Below are 18,516 nucleotides of genomic sequence, written 5' to 3'. Positions count from 1 at the left end.
GAAGAATTTAAATATGTATGTATATCAGAAAAGAGTGATGTAATTTTATGTCTAAAAACCCACTGTTACCATATAATTGAAGAGGGTACTTAGGCTTCTATTAGGGTTCACAAACTAATTTAGGCCTAGGAATCACAGGTGTAATGGGGCATTTTTCTACAAAGGAAATATGTAACAAACTGGGCATACTAAAGATTGAGCAGTGTAGTTTTAAATTAGCTTACTAATTTATAAGCATATACAGATTCTATTTTTGGCTATCAACATTGATCTCTACCAGGTAGTAGAAGGCCAAGCCAATGGGAAAAACTTAGGGCAAGCTCTTGAGCTTACCTGAGCATACAGACAATAGGAACAGGCAGATGAATTTATGTTCACAGTGGCGGAAAAATATAAGGATAAAGGCAAAAAAAAAAACAAAAACAAAACAAAAAACAAACAAAAAAAGGTGAATAAGTATGGGATATGAAGTTTCTAGTTTATATTGAAGTTATTAGTATTGAGGGTTTACAAGATCCCTGAGAATTTTGAAGTTTTAAATCATCAGGAAATGACTTTTGAAATTAGGTAGAGAGCATTCTCTTATCTTTAAACAAATGAATAGCATACCCATTCCTTGTTATGGACTGATAATCCCTACCAAAGATCTATCATGAAATTGGAGAAGATACAAGAAAGATTATAAAAAGGTCAATATACATAGTACCTATCCATGGGGAGTAAAGAAGAACAATAGGGATCTATAGACACAAGTGTTGGGAAGAGATATGGCCATGTTTTTTTGATGGCACGGATATGAATAGTATCGATGGTAAGAACTACTTTATTCCAAGATGGGGTGAGCAGTGGCACTATAAAATATCACCTTACCCAACTAGTTATAAACTTATGGAACTGATTACTCTAAGAGGAAGTAGGGGTGGAAAATATAAATAACCTCAAAAATGATTTAACTAAATTTGTGGATTACAGATTCATAATGGGTTATTACAGGGAACTAGGATGTTTTGGGTACACTCCTAACCTTTGAGGTTGACATCAAAGAACAGCCATTCTCCCCACAGCATGTCCCCTGGTGCCATCATCAGAATCCTGGACAGGAAGGATCATGAGTCTGATCCAATGTGGCAAGACCCATTAGACTCTGATCAGTGCCAGATCTGTGTGGGTTGTAAATTTAGGGTAAATTCTAATATGAGAGTGGTAAATTTCAATGAATGAAAACTTGAAAACCTTAACTTTAAACTGCCTAATTTTTGTTTGTTCTCCATTATTTAGTGTACTCCTAAAGTTTATTTTTCAATTCTTTGGAAGATCTTTTTATTATGTAGCCTGTACTTGACTATGATTGTACTTTATGACCTAGTAATTTCCCATACTGTAGATTGAATATGATCAACTAATAACCCTGGGAAATACATCTTCTACCCTTTCTCTTGCACATCAACACATTTTCAATTTGCAGTTTAAGATTGAGAGAATAAAATAGATTCTACTTCATTTTTGACTTTTGGCTTTCCTGATAGACATATCTATAAGATTCCCCTTTGAATCAATTTTAATCTATGTGTAGGGATGCACAAAGATAATTTTAGTGTTTTCAGGTACAGAGATTTATTTTCCTTAATACTTTTTTTGGTGGGAGGAGGGGGGTATTACATTCAGAACCTTGATCTGAATGCCTTAAAGCAATGTGCAGAATCAACCAGGGACCGTGTTTTAAAATGATTTCAGTTCACCAGGTGTGGAGTGAGGCCTGAGATTCTGCCTCCAGGTGATGCTGCTGCTACAGGGCTGAGAACCACATTTTGCAAACAAGGCTTTCAAGTGTTACTTGCTCATATAGCTCTGCAGTTTTCAAAACCAATCTTGGTCTCAGCTGTCTCTCAAAATATGTTTTTGGAAAGTTTAAGGAATACTTAAATAATTTGAATGGACAAGATCCAAATGCTCTATTTAGATGTTGAGCTAATCTAGAAATACTTTTTTTTTTTTTTTTTTGCCTATTGTGAATTCTTCCATCTCTCTTCCTTTTCTATTTGCATTCTGTATTGAAAATTGTGACCAAATGACACAAATGTTTCTTGATTCTATTAAACTTAAGCACACACACATGCACACACTTTCAGTTCTGTGTATTTTGCCTAATTATTGGCAATAAACTTGGTAAAGGGATCTAAGGCTTACAAATGTTCTACTTGGAGGAAATCGTAATTAAGGCTATTAAGGCCTTTGGGTTCCTGTGTGTATTTTAAGCAAATTAGGATTTTATGTGTCTTTTAAAGAGACAGTAACTCTTCCCTGTCCAATTAGTTCCTCTTCATGGCTGAGCATGCTCATTCAGTGCATGTTGTTGAAAGGGAATGTGTCCTCCTTTGTTCTTTGATGTAAATCATTGGTGTAAATGAAGGATTTGTTTTTTCTGCATTCCATATGTGAAACTCTGGATAACTAAAAGTAAAACCTAAGAAATGAAGAGAAGGGGTCCATTGTAATTTGGTACCAAAATTATTTTTAAAAACCAAATTATTCTTTAAATAATTTTTAAAGCATTTTAAGGCAGAATAATTGCTGTTACCTTTTATTTTCAAAATGGCATTGTTCCTATTAAAAAAGTATGTTCATTACAAGACATTTATGAAGTACTGCAGAGTATAAAGAAGATTGATTCATTTTACCTCTTTGCATTAACTATGTTAACATTTTTGTGTCTATTTTTTTCTTTTTTTTTAAATTAAATACCACTATAGTTACATACAGTGTTATATTAGTTGCAGGTGTACAGTATAGTGATTCAACTATTCCATGAACCACCCAGTGCTCATCAAAACGAGTACAAAGTTATTTTGCCTATTTTACCCATCCCCTACCCACCTCCCCTCTGGTAGCCATCAGTTTGTTTTCTACAGTTAAGAGCTTGTTTCTTGGCTTGTTTCTCTTTTTTTCCCTTGATCATCTTTTTTTTCTGTTGCTTATATTCTACATGTGAGTGAAATCATGTGGTATTTGTCTGTCTTTGACTTATTTCACTTAGAATTGTATTCTCCAGCTCCAGTCATGTCATAGCAAATGTTGGGGTGCCTGGGTGGCTCATTTGGTTAAGCGTCCAACTTTGGCTCAGGTCATGATCTCACGATTCTTGAGTTCGAGCCCTGCGTTGGGCTCTGTGCTAACAGCTCAGAGCCTGGAGCCAACTTCAGATTCTGTGTTTCCCTCTCCCTCTCCCTCTACCCCTCCCCTGATTGTGCTCTGTCTCTCTCACTCTCAAAAATAAATAATAAAACATTTAAAATTTTGGTTTTTTTTTTTTTGTTTTTTTTGGGGGTGGGGGGAACTCCACATTGTAAAATTCATTACCTGCAATTATTATATCACCATAAAAAATAGGAATTTTAACAAAGTTTGACATTCAAAAAGTGAAAATAAAAAAGTACATGATTTACAAATACATAAATATCCGTGCACACTTTTAGAATGATGGCTACTGGAAGCACAAGACCTTTTAAAATTCCAATCTAGACAAGACTGTCATTCCAACTGTCTCTTTCCTACATGTTGGAAATATCAGGAATCTTAAGAGAGCTGCTGTGGTCAGTGTCACATTCATCCCAGCCTCCTTCCTAAGCCTGTTGCTGATATTGAAAATGTGATGAATCTTTTGCCTTAGCTTTGATGCTTTTTCATTAATTCACTTCTGGTAGTAAACTGTGGCAGGTCTTCCACTTCAAATCCAGCAGCCATTTCCATCACTTTGTCTAAAAGGCCTTTGTTGTAACTGCAACCCAGAAAGAGGTTGTTGGCCTTATACCATGGAGAGGAACAGAAGCTGGGCCAAGCAGCCACCGCCATTGGGTGAGTCGCAGTAGTCAGGCAAATGGCACAGGATGAATTCCAAGTGAACCTTCAATTTCTTCTCACTCTTCGAGTGGGAGTAGAACTGTTCTTAGTTGGCTGCCTGCCACACCCCCAAAACCAGCTCTTCCACCACAGCAGCCACCTCACTACCCAACATGGAGCCCTCTGCCACTGAAGCCTGTACCCCTACAGTCTTTGTTTTAAGGTCTCCTTTGTCTGATATTAAGTATTGCTACCCTGGCTTTCTTTTCACTCCTATTTGCATGATGGAGGTTTCTCCATCCCCTCACTTTCAATCTGCAGGTGTCTTCAGGTCTAAAATAAGTATCTTATAGGCAGCATATAGATGGGTCTTGTATTTTTACTCATTCTATCATCTTTTGTCTTTCGATTGGAGCGTTTAGTCCATTTACATTCAAAGTAGTTATTAATAGGTATGTATTTATTGCCATTTTGTTTCTTGTTTCATGATTGTTTTTGTAGTTCTTCTCTGTTTCTTGTTCTCTTCTCTGTGGGCTTTCTTTAGTGATGTATTTGGATTCCTTTCTCTTCATTTTTTGCATATCATTGTTTTTTGATTTGTGGTTATCATTAGGCTTGTATATAACACCTGCATGTTGCAGTCTAGATTAAGTTGATGGTCGCTCAAGTTTGAACCCATTCTTTACTTCTTTCCACTCCACATTTTAGGTTTATGGTGTCATACCCTTACATCCTTTAATTTTGTGAATCCCTTGACTGATTTTTAGAGATCTACTTATTTTTACTGCTTTTGTGCTTCCCACTTTGCTTACTTTTATTGTCTTTTCCTTTCCATTCAGAGTCTCCTTTGACATTTCATGTAAGGTTGGTTTAGTGGTCATGAACTCTTTTAGCTTTTGTTTGAGAAACTCTTTATCTCTCCTTCTATCCTGAATGATAGCTTTACTGTATAGAATATTCTTTGCTGCACCTATTTCCTATTCAGCACTTTATATGTATCATGCCACTTCGTTCTGGGTTAGAAAGTTTCTGCTGAAAATCCCCTGATAGCCTTATGGAATTTCCCATGTACATAATTATCTTCTTTTGTCCTGCCTGCTGTTTTTAATATTTTGTCTTTATTACTATATTTTGCCATTTTAATTATAATATATCTTGATGTGGATCTGGTTTTGTTGATTTTGTTGGGCGTTCTCTGTGTCTCCTGGATCTGGATATTTGTTTCCTTCCCTAGATTAGGAAAAGTTTTCAGCTATTATTTCTTCAAATAAATTTTTTGCCCCCTTTTCTCTCCCTTCTCCAGCTCCTATAATGCAAATGTTATTACATTAGTTGGAGTCACTGAGTTCCCTAAGTCTCTTCTTGTTTTGCCTTTTTTTTCTTCTCCTTGCTTAGCTTCATTACTCTGTCTTCTAGGTTATTAATTTGTTTTTTTGCTCCTTCCAGCCTGCTGTTCATTCCATTATGCCTGGTTCTCGTTTTATAGATTGATCCCTTTAACTCTGTGTTATTCCTTATTTCTGTGTTAAGGGTCTCACTCATGTCTTCTAATCTTCTCTTAAGTCCACTGAGTATCTTTATGACAATTACTTTAAATTCTCTATCAAGCATGTTACATATTTCTGTTTCACTTAGGTCTCCGGCTATGGCCTTGTCCTAATCTTTCATTTGGGACAAATTTCTCTCTTATTTTATCTGAGTGTCTGTTCCTGTGTTAGGAAAATCAGCTATGTCTCCTGGTCTTGAGGGTAATGGTCTTCTGAAGAAGAGGTTCTTTAGGACCCGCAGTGTAGTGTCCCCTGTTCCCAGGGTCTAGCATTTGAGGAGTATCTGCAATGTATGCTGTGTACACTCTGCTCTTTTGTCCTGGCCACTCTACCCTTCAGGCCACTTGTCTGTAGCGGCTTTCCTTGTCTGTTGTGGGCAGTGTTTGGTCCCTGGACTGAATGTGGTAAGTTTTAATGAGGTATACTCTGGTCTGCTTGTGAAATAAAGGCATACTTCCCCCTTTGGAATTAATAAGTAATCTCCTAGGCAATATTTTTTCCCAATAAACTTTCACCTAATGGTGTTAGGATGGTGATGATCCCTGCCTTAATAAAATTATTGTATTAATGAGGGCAAAATGGTTAATCTAATTATGTGGCCACAGTCATTCAAATGCAATATTGTAAGATTGTCTACAAGATAACTGGCCTGAGCTCTAAAAGATCTCAATGTCTAGAAGGACAAAGAATAATGGATGAAGTATTCCTAATTAAAAGGACCCAGGAAACAAACCAAATGCAGTGCACATTTGATTGGTTTCTGGATATATGGGAAAAACAGGACAATTTTGGAATAGTTGAGGAAATGTGAATATACACAGCATATTAGTAATATTTTACCCATGTTAAATTGCTGAGGTCCTGCAATGGTATTGTGATTACATAAGACAATGTTCTTATTCTCAGAAGGAGTATGCTAAATTTCACCTGAAGTATTGTGATGTCCTTACTTTCAAATAGTTTATCAAAACTATATGTGTGCATTTCCATGCCTTTACTTCTATTCATAGATCTATGTGTGCATAGGGATATTGATATATAACAGGGAGAGAAAACGGGAATGATACTTTTTTTTAAAATAATGAACCTAGTTTTGATATGACTTATTCTTAGTGACTTAAAAATACCAGGATATCTGTTTATAATAATTGTTCTAAACCAAAAGTGTTTACAACTCTGATGTCCTAAAACCTCATCTAGAATTTGGAGATTTTGAAGTTCAGTTTACTGAAAATCAAATTCTCTTCTTTAAATTCCTGTTTCATTTTTTCAAAAACTAACTTCTCAAAATTAATGAATATAAACATAAAATTCATTAACATCTTGCATATCTTATTTTTCAAAATTTTTTCCTAAGCCATACTTGATTTTCCTTCACTTTGAAGGTCTTTATTTTTAACAATTATAAAAAGGAAAGCAGAAAATAAAAATTTGTCTCTTTCATGTAATGTTACCCATATCTTAATAGTTGGGTTTAACTTTTCCTTTTTGTTAATTTTGCTCTAAAAAAATTCATAAACCTTAAGAAACTTTAACCTCCTTCACATTTCATTTGTGATTATTTTTCTCCTGAGTATATACTGTTGTATATGTTGCTTGAAATGTTTGAATTTATTGGGGAACTTGCTATCAAACCAATTTGATTTCTGTAGAATGTCACTCATTTTTTTCCCCTTTGGGATTATACAAGTGGATTCTTATTCTGAAAATGTTCTCTTAACCCCTGTTCTAATTTAGAAACATTGACTGCAAATCCAAAACTGTTTCCTTTCAAACTTAAAAAAAATACACATTCCTGAAGTCTTCAATTATATCTAGGGTCACAGTTTCTGTATTCTATTATAAACTCCCCAGTAACATAATAATTTGTGTTCTCAACACATTTTTCCTTGAATCCAAGTTAAGTACTGAGTGGCACCTTTTGTTGATTTTGCTGTTGGCTGAAAGATAGATTGTCAATAAAATAAGCCAAGATTTGTCTGATCTACTAAACATTTTTTTCCTTGCATTCCCCAACACTGTGCATACATCTCATACATACTGTTCTCTCTCTCTTTGAGATATCCTCCTCAAACTTCTGCTTTCTCTTTAATACCCAGCTTCTATTACCACCTATTTCTTAGCTCTTCCAGGATAAATTAAATCTTCATGTTTACCCAAAACACTTGGTGGCATGCACATAAAATAAAATTTAAAAACCATGGTACCTTGTAGTGCTCTCACTGAACAAATCTAGGATAAGTTGAGCATTAAATACAGTAACAGATGACAGTCCACTGAATAAAATCCATGGTTCCCTACTGATAAAAACAGACAAATGAGGGAGAAGGGGAAGCTCCTCCTAACAACTGAATTCCCCCTTATCAATGGAGAAGGAATGATGGAGTTAGAAAATCACCTTTGAGAACCATCAGAGTAATAGTTCATTTAGGCAAGCATAAAAAAGAATACTATAACTATTGTGCATAATTATGATGAGGAACAGGATATTTATACAATCTTACTGTATTTTTTCAAAAATTACTTGTTACAGAGGTGAAAGTAATAACTTCATAGTATAGAAACCTGGAAGATAACATCTTAACTAAGGGATCAAGGTTAATATCATGAGTAATGGAACCAAATTCATTTGTTGCTCCTTGGCATGCACAAGAAAGGACACAACATCACTTCATACATTATCCAAAGAATGTGTGGCCAATCATGAGGGAGTATCAGACAAACCCAAGTAAACATTCTGTAAATAACTGACCTATTCTCTTCCAAAATGCAAGTTCATGAAAGAGGAGGTGTTCCAGATTAAGGAGACTAAAAAAGACAGTCTAATGCAGTGCATAAAGTTGGATGGGATTCTAGTGTAGGAGAAAAATAGATATAAATGATATTGGAATAATTGAATATGGACTGTGGATTAGAAAATAGTATTATATCAATATGGCTGATGTAAGACAATGTCCTTATTTTTGGAAATATGTAGTGAACACTGAAAAAATGTAGAGATAAAAGAGCATAATGTCTGCCACCACTACTGAAATGGTTTAGAAAAAATAGCACATGCATACGTCTGTATATAATCTGTAAATGTAGGCATATATCCATGTCTATGGCTATCTATACACCTGTGTCTGTAAACACATACATATATAGTTTTGCCACTTTTTGAGAGTGACCAAACACTATTTATAGTTTTTCATTAATAGGCAATTTGTTTTTGTCTTCCAAGGCCTGGAGGAAATGGAGGAGAACTGTGGTCAGAAAGCAGTGGCAAATTGGTCTCCAAATCTGTTTAGAACAGAGGTTTCTCCTGCATCAGAATGTTAGTCTATATCTCCCCACTTTAGCACATCTTAAAAGTCTAGTTTTGGATCATTTGAATGGTGTCCCCAGCCTTTCTAATTACACAGGTATGCTTGCTGTGTTACTTCAAAGGCCCTTTAGCCAGGATAGCATCTGTCTTCAAAGACAGGAGAGTGGCCCATTTGCAGGAAATTGTATGGTTTGGGTAGGTTTTTTTGTTTTTTCTTTGAACTTGTTAAGTAGAGATCCCTATTGAAGAAGTGCTGGCCTTTTGCTGTATGCCCAAACAGTGAAATACTTTCCATTTATAATTCTGAAGATTCTCTTTAACCTCTGCTAGGAGAACCCTGTAACTCAATTTCTCCCTGTTCTCCTTTCTGTTGTATCAGCAGTGTTACTCTGAAATGTTTTTGTGAATGACATCTTAATTTGGTTGGTTTATGAGACTTAATATATTCCTACTTACGTTAGGAAAGAATTAGTATAGTGCTCTTAGTGACTAATCATCAAAAGGAATTTTGGTTATTTTGCTGCAGCTAAAAACAGAGCAAAGTGCAGGGAGCAAATTAAAAGGCACAGCCTAATTTGAAAAACTCACAGTTTTAATCATGCTAGAATGCATTTTTTCCCCTAGGTGCTATACATATATCTCTTAATGGGGAAAGAAAAAGCATGGCTTTTGTGAGAGCTGGATTCAAATTTGTCACAAACAAACTGTATGACCTTGGAAAGGTTTCTTAAACTCTCTGATCTGTTTATTCACTTTGATAAACAGAAATTATGAGTAATAAGCATTACTTTCAAAAAGTATGAAAGCATGTAGCCTGCAGTTTGTCACGTATTAGGTTCTCCAAAGTTCGTTTTCTTCTCCCCCACCCACCCTTTTTGACTTTCCTCTTTTTCATTGCTTCTTGTTCTGAGTAGACAGAATTTTCTCAGAATAAATATGGTTAAACAGCTAGATTTCAAACTGGGTCTGAGGTAAGGAATGCTGTGAGGCATATTGACAAAGCATTTTAAAATAAACTGTTTATAAATGTTAAATGCAATCGATTTAAAAATTGAAAACTATCTTCTGTAGGTCTGGAGATTTAATAGTGAATCATTCTCACTTCTGTTCAGGTGTGTGTGTGTGTGTGTGTGTGGTTTTAACAAGAGTGACCTACATTGAATGTAATAAAGCTTTTACTTTTTTCCCTTGCTTCACAGTGTAGTCCTTAATAATTGTTGCATAATAATGTTTGTCAGCCCTAAGGGTTTGTTAGTGTGTTTTTCATTAATGCAGCTTAAAAAAATTTTATTATCTTTGAAGAAACCTTTCTCTGGGACAGCATAGCTAGCAGTGTTTATTCTCAATTTTCAGACACAGTGGTATGATCCATGGAAGTTTCCACATCTAAAACACATGGAGTCTTTAATCTGGTTAGTTATGACACAGATTCTTCTTGAGGGCTGTGTTTATGACACCAAATAAGCCATCCAGTTTGCTTTCCATTTATTGTTTTAAAATTAAAAGTGGAATAAGCAGGAGTTACCAAACTAGTTTCTATTCTAGGAAGCAGGTGTACATGTGGAATAGTTGAATAGCTTGTGCATGATGGGAATATATATTGAATAGACACCATCCCTCCCATCCTCCCCTTTTAAAAACAATTTAATTTTTGTGTAGTCCAAATGGGGGAGATTTTTTTCTACAGGCAATTAGGCAGGTCAGACACTATGGCCCTTACAAAGCATGTAAAGCTATTTTGAAGAAGTGTTAGTGTAAGATGTACTTAAGCACTTTTTGGAATAAAATTCTGGCTCTGCTTGTGAGCAATTTGTTTTTCTCTATTTAAATAATTGGATTATCTTCTTATATAAACATGGAACTGTGCGAGAGTGGTAGTTTCACAATCTTCCTAAATGTATATATTTAGATCTCATGTTGGAGTTACCATTAGCACCAGCAGTCTGTCAACATTTCCATAGGGTTGCTTAAGTATGTTGTGAAAGCCCAAGCCAACCTTGGCAAAGGAAATCTGTGCTACACAGCAATTTCTAGCTATGGCTTATAGGACTGCACACATTCTAACTTTAAGCTTACTTTTAGCACTAGAACAGTTTTATAGAGTAAATTTTTTTCTTTCTCACAGATTCAGGTGAGTGGCTTATTTTATATAACAGAAGATCTGATTTTTTTGTCTCAAAAACATCATGTATCGTTGAAAAAAAATGAGCAGTCTCAAGCCATCTTATATTTTTCTCAGATTTCATCAACTAATTAATAGTGTTAGTAGTTGTTGAAGCTGAAGAGCATATGATTCTGGTGGTGGTATTTGCCCTCTTGAGTAGCTTAGTTTTGTGATGAGTGTGTTTTGATCCTTAATTATACACTTTCTCCCCTATTATCTGTCAGAATTAATGTCTGGTATAGGGATATGCATTAATATTTTTGTGTCAAAGAGTTTTAGGGGAGGAAAAGGAATAATTCTTATAGGGCTTGGCTTTCAAAATGAATGTTAATTATGGGAAATACTTCATCATTTGGGGAATTGTATATGCTAAATTGAGGGTTTAGGATTTTATTTTTTATAAGAGGCTATATATACATAACTACTTTTTTCCATTTATGTGACTTGTCATTTTACTTAGGGTATTAACGACCATTTTGAAAACATGTTTTTGGAGAATTTTGAAATCCCATTTAATTCTTTTGAATTTTTATGTTCAACCTGAGCTGCTTGCTCCTCAAGTTTGGGCAGACTGTCTTGATTGTTAATGATGTCTGACTTGTTAAGTTAGAAGGAGAATGTGTTTCTCATGTTATGGATATGTTTGTTGCGCCCTCAAACAGACCCATGTAAGACTTCATGTTTATTTTGCAACTTTGTCTTAGTTCATTATCTTTCCTTGGCCTGCAGTTATTGATTATTCTGGGCTTCTCTATGACATCTTAGCTGTCCCACTTGAAGCATGCATGAGTCACGCCTCATAGAGGCTTTCTGCTTCCCTGTTCCATGTAAAAAAAAAAAAAAACAAAACAACAACAAAAAAAACTGCCCAGTGAATCACACTATGGCCACAGTTAACTGTGGTTGTAAATGTACTTCTCAGGTGCCCAACTATGGGGATTATGGCTCAAATGGCACTGGCATGGGCAAATAATGAGCATATAACTGTGCTCATTTTTTTCCTTTTTTGTTTTCAAGTTATTAGCACTTCACATGTTACAATAAATCCATAACTCCATTTAGCTCTCTCCCCCCATATTTTAAAATCTCTTGGTAGCCTTGAGTTTTTGTACAGTGAGATACATATTTTTGTAAGTGAAGCAAGAGCATCTAATTAAAGACCTTTAATCCTGATGTCATTAAGAATATTCATCTCTAAAGATGATTTCCATGTTGGGGGGGGGCTTATAAATTTTTAGAAATAATATTTTCCCAAGGATTACTTCTAGAGATAAAGACCTATTAAGTCATTCATTCATTGTAGGTGAATAAAATGGAATTATAAATTATTAAATAATTAACAAATTTTTAGGTAGCCAATTAATAAGGATTTCTCCAAAGCTAGTACTTAGAGAAGTTAAATTTTTATAAGGCTTTTACTTAACAATATTGTTACCTGTTACAGAACTCATGATAAAAGCTGAGAAGAGATAATGAGAAATATGGTTTAACTCTAGAGATTGTAAAATTTTGGAATTCTTGGTGCAAGTTTGTCTTTTATTCTCAATTTTTTTCTAGAATAAATTCATGCTAATCTAGCTCCTCTAAAACGTTAATGGAAATTTGAGAAATTTTTCTCTGTCTAGGCTTTGTCAACATTGTTAGTTTTAACGTCTATTTTCTTTCTGGGGCATGGTGAGTATAATAATCTAGAGCATTAACATTCGTTGTCTTTATATCAAAGATCAAATTGCATGTTCCGTGATGCTATTTCCTATAAATATTTACAACTTAGTGTAAAACTTAGTAAAGTATCCTAAGATAGCAATTTTTCATTTTGCTCAAATCTTTCATAGCTCCTTAACTCATGACCTTGATTACTTAGTTGAGTTTGAGCTTGGGTAGTTCACATGATTAAAGGATTTTTATCCTAATGTTGCCAAGTTCTAGTGGGAGGATCTGTTCCCAACTCAATTTGTATAGGATCCAATAGGCAGGTTTCTTGTTATTGGTGCCAGAGATAAGGTTTTTCATTTTAAACCTATATCTTGAATTTGGGATTGGGAAGCACAAATATTAGCAATTTCATAAATTTGAATGATGAAGTTAACTGTTTACTTTTAAAAATTTGTTGAAATTGTAATGTTGTACTAGCAAAGATGGAGCAAAGCTAAGAGGCCAACAGCCCATTGTTAAGTCCCATTATTTTAGAGTTAGAAATTTGTACCTTTTGTCAGGAATGGATTCCTTCACTAGGAAGGAATTTAGATTTCTTTTTGCTTGGCAAGGGCTAAATTCTGAAACAGGGGAACACTTTTAAAAAGTGTTAGGAGTATATTAGAAACAGATGGGCATTCAACACCTACATAAAATGCTCAATGGGATAAAATGTGAATAACTGGATTTAATTTAACAAAGGATCAAACTTAAAATACCAGCATTCATAAAAGACCAAACTTACTTTTCAATTTAAGAGGAACACAAATCAAATAACTAGAATTAAGAAAAAGAGGTTATATTTATGCTGTTTTTCTCTCTTTATATACTTGTTAGTAATATAGGTATTTTGACCTGGGTTCTGCCTGATAATTTTTCTTGTTTTATATATATCCACATATTCCTTTCCCTGTCAGGGAGATATGTGTAGACTTGTGTTAATAGTACTGCCTAACACCTTTCTGAAATTTGTTAATGTTTTATGTGATATATTTCATCTTTAGAATTTTGGGTGGGTCCAGACTTAGAAAAAAGTGTTTTGGTTGGAATGATGAAGCTCTGGATCTCAGCAGGCTTTAGTGTTGGAAAAGTTGAAGCTTACAGAGAGAGCAAATAAACATGGTCATCAAAGCTGGGAATTAAGATCTGTTTATTCACCTGCACAGTTGAATTAAATCTCCTAGCAATAGGCAGAGCCATTTAACTTATTAAGATCCTGACCAAATAAATTAGTCCTGTTTAAAGTCTGTTTTTGCCTGGCTTTAGATACGGAGATTGCTGTAGTCACCATATAATGGATGAAGAAATTCTTGTTGAATTAAGTTACTAATTTACAAGATAGAGACCACTAGGATAGTTGACATTGGACAATGGTTCATTCAACTGAAAAGTCTATTTGACGTTTGGGGCATGAAGCTTCAAATTGCAAAAAAAAAAAAAAAAAAAGAAAAAAGAAAAAAATGTGCTCTTATCCTTCAGTGTTGAGGAGCACTATTAATGGCTAGAGAAAATGGGTGACTGGGAACAGCACTTATGTTGGATATGGCTTACATCACTTTTGCTTTAAGAGAATTCCTCATTTGTGGGGTTATAAAGATAGCAGATATGGATTGAGATAAGTATTCCCTGATTCATTTTCATTAAGTCAGTCAAGGTTCAAGTAAATAAAGCCTTGCTTTTAATGATTTTAAGAATACCTTTAAAAAATGTGGAGCACAATTTGTTGACTCTAAAATCTTCGTGATCCAGATGAAAGTTGGCTTCAGATACATAAAGACAAAACAAAAAGCCTTTAATTTATGTTGGTTCTCTCGGTTCTGTAATTCTCTTTTCTCCATATTTGTTAGTATAGAATGTGATTTATGGTGATAAAGAGCTCTCGGTTTAGCTTTTGAACTAAGAGTATGGTTTCAGCACTTGTTTGCGATGATAGTCTTTTTAAACCATTCTACGTATGTAAATCTTCCAAATTTTGTCTTAATAAGCTAATTGGGAATTTGGACAACCTTGATATAGTTCTTTTCCAAATCTATAGTTAAATTGAAGAGCAGAATGCAGCCAGCAAACTAACCGCAGACATTACAGGGGGTTCTGAACACAGACGTGTTACAGGGGGTTCCGAAGTGTGGGGCTCCCTTTGATGCATCTCCAACTAGCAACCTCTGCCCTTGCCTTAGTCTCATGGTTACTCCTATTTAAGGGTTTGCCTCTCAAAAGAGTCATCAATTGCTTCCCCAAATATCATGCCATAGGGTCTTTGTGCTTAAGGTGGGTTATGTTCTTAGCCCTGAAAATAAAAATGAGTTGGGTTCTCCTAGTCACCTCCCCTGTCAAAGCCATTTTGTCCATCATATAGCTGATGAGTACTCCAGTTCTCACCCAGATTTCTGCACCATATCCACCCTCTAATTTTTACCCCTTTCTTACACAGAGAGGCTGAGCCAAATCTCAGTTTTTGAAACTTACCTACTCTTTACACCCTGCTCAGGATGCTAATAACCATATCGGAGTAGAATCTCTTCAGAAGACAGCTGGGGAAATTGTAAATAGTATAGGCTTATTTTCATTCAGCTGTACGAAAATGCTTTATAAATCAATATTATCTTGTCAGAGTCAAGTCTAACTGAAATCCTACAATGAGCATAAAAGCAGGAGAATCAACCCAAAAACAGACTTTACGGTAAAATAAAGGTGGATATAGGGTTGGGGCACCATAAATGTCTTAGAAATAATAAGAGCCTGAATTATGAGAGAATTAGTGGATATAAGGATAGTGAGTTGGAATTAAGTGTATAGGAGGAGACATTATCATAGAAGCCACAGGAGGAATAAAACTTTCTGAAGTGACCCAGGCTACAGGAGTTGTGAGGACCAGAAACTGAGAATGAGGTCTTGCATTAAAGTTTAGAAAACTGGTCGTGGTCTTCAGAAAAGTAGTGTTGGGGATAAGTGAATGGGTGGTTGTGGTAAACAGAGGAAGCAGATAGAACTGATGCTTCCAGAAAAATAAGAGAGTGATACTGGTTTTGTTCATTGCTAGGAAAAGATGCTCACAACTTAACTGAAATTGAACAAGTTAGCATACGTGTAAAGTATGGTCAGTTATGAAAAATAAAGTTATGTTACACATACAAAAATGTATATATGTCTAGAAAGTAGACTTCTAAAATATAATGAAGAATTATATCTGAGGAAGTAACTTTTCGTCTGTGTCGATTCTTTTTTTTTTTCCAACATAGTTGCAGATTTTGGAAAATATGGTAGTAAATAAGAAACAATTTGGAAAGCATCAATAGGTTTGTAAATAAGAGAAGGTCCATGAAATAGACTCCATATGCAGATAAAGCAGTTGAACAGTTTATAGAAAAAAAATCCTGGGATAGGTGGGAAGAATCAGATATTAATGGTCAATTCAAAGAGCAACCTTGGCCCTAATTCCTGGTTTCTGAGTTCCTTTCAGAAGAAGAACAAAACTCCTGTTTCAATATCTTCCTAGAAGAGAAGCTATGAAAATCAAATCAGGGCTGTTGGGAGCCCAGGAGAAGCAGGGAGAGCATCTTGTGGAACTAAAACCTGTATAGATCTGTTACAACTAGCTGTTAATATATCAGATGTTGAGTCATTATAACTACAGGAAAGGTGTGGTATACAGCTCACTTTGTTGTATAGCTGCTAGTTTGAATACTTACGGCTTCATATTATTTTATATGCAATAAAAATTGTATGTAGGGCAAAGAGGATGTGGCCTCAAAGCTAAAGTCTCAATAGTTGCTGAGTTTTCTGGTCCTTCTCTTCTTTCTTCTGTGGGTTAACCTGATAAAATGAAGTCAGTGTGACCTCCTATATCTTGTTATGTTTATGACTTTGCTTGGTATAGTGATAACTAAAAGTTATATGAGTTTTTCATATTTTAGAAATTATATTAGGTTATAAGATTTTATATCTGAATTTTATACTAGGGCTAGAAACAGTATTTTGTTTCTTTAAAATTACTCTTTTTATCATTAGATATAGTAAAGTTTATAAGGTTCATACATCAATTTTCCAGATGCTATTTCAACATTTACTTAGTATCATCCCACCTCGTCCATCCAGTAGGATATTTCTGTTTAAAAATAACCATAAATGTAAGTAATATTACATAGGTGAGCATCCAATATAATTTATAGAATCTTCAAAAGAAATGTAATTATAAGTAACAATTACATTATCCTGAAGTTAGTGTATGGCCTTTGTACCCATTTTTTTTCTTGCTTAAAACCTTCAGATACAATTTACTTATAAATTATGCACATTACTTGTAAAAATGTACATACAGCTGGATAGGTTTTACGACTATATACGTTGCCCATCACCTCCTGTAGTGGGTTAAATAGGGTCCACACCCCCAACCCCTGCCCTCATTCATGTCCACCTGGAGACTCAGAATATGACCTTATTTGAAAATAGGGGTACATAGAGAAGAAGACTATGTGCCAATGGAGTCAGATTGGAGATCTGCCACCAGCCAAGGAAAATCTGGGGCCACCAGAAGAGAGAAGGATTCTTCCCTATGGTCTTCAGAGGAAGCATGGCTCTATGGACACCTTGATTTCAGACTTCTAGCCTACAGAACTGAGAGAATGAATTCCTGGTGTTGAAGTCACTACATTGTGGAATTTGTTAAGGCAGGCTTAGGAAACAAACATACCTGCCAAAAATTCCAGTATACCCCTTTCCAGTCAGTCTTAAACCCTCAAAGGCATTTAATGTTCTGTGTCCCCATAGATTAGTTTCACATGTCCTTGACATCAATATAAATAGTTATATGGAGTATACCTTTTTCTTTTTTTAATCTGACTTTCTTTGTTCAACATAATATATAGAAGTTTCATTCCTGTTCATGAAAGTGTCAGTAGTTTTTTTCATCATTAAAATACACTACAATTTATCCATTCTTTTGGTCACAGACAAGTGGATTGTTACCTCCTACTTATATTTTATACATTTAGGACATGTGTAGTTGTCACTGGTTTAGAAGTTCTACATTACTGTTTTTGAGGTTGCTACCTAGAGTTTTAGCAAATACATTTAACTTGACAAAGTTTAATTCGTGTTGGTCTTCTTCACTCAAAATATAGAAACTTGAAATGCTTTTTGTTTTCCCTCCTCAACTCTTCCACATTATTGCTGTTAAATATAAGATATGTATTATTTTTAAACCTTGGAAATTAATCATTACTTTTTAAAAACTGGAACTTTTAATAGATACACCAACATTTCTCAATTGATTTGATCACTATTGCTTATTACATTCTACTTCCTTCTGGGTTCCATTTCATTTTTCCAATACATACAGTTTATTCTTTTGGTGAGTGGTTAATAAGTTTCTTGCCTTTAATTTGGCTGAATGGATCTTTATTTTGGCCTCATTCTTAAACTATCATTTAATTGCTTGTAGAATTATAGTTTGATAATTTTCTCTTAGCATGCTGAAGAAAATATTTCACTATCTAACACTTATTATTTCTGATGAGATTTCTGCTAGAGGCCAAAATTGTATTCCTTTGTATGTACAATAAAACCTTGGATTGCAAGTAACTTACTCTGCAAGTGTTCAGCAAGACAAGCAAACATTTCTAACAAATTTTAACTTGATAAATAAATGAGCGATGTCTTGCAATACAAGTAGTATATGATGCCGAACGTCACATGAGCACAACTGAGCCAATGGTTCTTGCAATTTGCTTTGATATACAAGTGCTTTGGATTACAAGCATGTTCCAGAATGAGTTATGCTCGCAAACCAAGGTTTTACTGTTTCTCTCTGGTTTGACTTCATTCTTTAGTATGAATATGCTGTGTTCAGATGCAGACTTATTTTTACTGATCTCCTCAGTTCTATGAAGCTTTCATCTAAGAATCCATCTCTTTCTTTAAATCTGGAAACTGATCAGCCATGATCTCCTTGGATATTACGTCTTACT

The 18,516-nt window shown here is 34.8% G+C and overlaps 1 protein-coding gene and 1 pseudogene across 2 annotated transcripts in view; one reads left to right on the top strand and one right to left on the bottom strand.

Moving 5' to 3' along the window:
* RSPO2 (R-spondin 2) overlaps window positions 1-18,516 on the top strand; it is a 162,991-nt gene that overhangs the window by 58,616 nt on the left and 85,859 nt on the right. The gene's annotated exons all lie outside the window — the stretch shown is intronic.
* LOC122211176 lies at window positions 3,664-4,012 on the bottom strand (annotated as a pseudogene).

The sequence above is a fragment of the Panthera leo genome, chromosome F2 (genome assembly GCF_018350215.1).
Source record: "Panthera leo isolate Ple1 chromosome F2, P.leo_Ple1_pat1.1, whole genome shotgun sequence".
In the NCBI taxonomy this organism is placed as follows: domain Eukaryota; kingdom Metazoa; phylum Chordata; class Mammalia; order Carnivora; family Felidae; genus Panthera; species Panthera leo.
This window is presented reverse-complemented; position numbering and strand designations above follow the sequence as displayed.